Source organism: Plasmodium falciparum (genome assembly GCF_000002765.6).
Source record: "Plasmodium falciparum 3D7 genome assembly, chromosome: 2".
In the NCBI taxonomy this organism is placed as follows: domain Eukaryota; phylum Apicomplexa; class Aconoidasida; order Haemosporida; family Plasmodiidae; genus Plasmodium; species Plasmodium falciparum.
The window spans coordinates 883082-884312 of NC_037280.1; the positions used below are offsets into that span (position 1 = coordinate 883082).

The window sequence follows — 1231 nt, forward strand, 5'->3', positions numbered from 1 at the left end:
TTTTTTTAGTTTTTGTAAAATAATTTTAATTAAAAAAAAAAGAAAAAGATAAAGAAAAATAATAATAAAAAAATAAAAAATATTACTTGATCCTAAAAAAAATAGCTACATATTTTTTATTATATGATTAAAGTTAAAAAGTTTAATAAAATGAAATATATAAAGAAAAAAAAAAAAAAAAAAAAAAAGAAAAAAATATATATAAAATATAGTTATTATACATAAATACATACAAATAAATGTATATATATATATATATATATATATATATATATATATATATATATATATTTGTTTTATTTTTTTTTTTCTTAAAAATTTTATAATAATGATAAAAAATATATTATCTGTGTACCTTTTTTCATTATAGAATAGTGATATAAAATGGAAGAAACATATAAATTGTTGTAAATATCATTTTTACTTTTTTTCAAGTAAGAGATGCTTATTACAACATATGGTTGAAGAACCGTTTGAGAAAAAAGACAAATCTGGTGTTTTATTAAAAGACAAAAATACTGAAGAGGGAAGAAAAAAAGAAAGACAAAAGCCTATGAGTATTAAATCAATAAATAAAAAAAAAAAAAAAAACAACAACAATAATAATAATAATAATGTGTTAAAAAATTTAAATAATGAAGAAATAAATAAACAACGAAATATGACGAATGAAAGAATACGAAATAAAAATAAAAATGATAAAGGAGTTGAGAATATTTCAAGTAATACACAGATGGAAGAAAAAAATATAATATGTAAAGATATAAATTCGAATGTAATATTAAATCAAAACGAAATAAATGACGATCAAATGGTTCAAAAAATAAAAGAAAATTTTGTCAAGGATTTAATGAAAAATGAAAACAAAGAAATATTTAAACAGATAGAAACAATTAATTCAGTTGGTACTATGGCAAAAATTAAAAATTCATTATATAGCATAATATTTAAAGGGTCTAATTTTTGGAAGGGTCTAGGAATATATTTATGTACATTGTCAGGTGCTGCACTAGGGCAATTGATTTTAGCAGGTATTTTGCAATTCGGAACATTTTCTGTTATGAATTTTTCAATTTATTTTTCAGCTGTTCCTTCATTTATAGCATTCAGTAGTTTTGTAGGAATAATATTATTAAGCATTATAATTGTTATTTGTCTTCTTGTGTGGTTGTGGCCATCAAGAGGGAAATTGATGGGTAAAGATAAAACAGAAAATAAAAGTGATACATAA

The 1231-nt window shown here is 19.6% G+C and overlaps 1 pseudogene, besides 1 other annotated feature; it reads left to right on the top strand.

Annotated features, from left to right (window-relative positions):
- Window positions 1-370: 370 nt before the first annotated feature.
- PF3D7_0222300 lies at window positions 371-1231 on the top strand (annotated as a pseudogene).
- Window positions 371-1231: a sequence feature (exported protein family 4, pseudogene).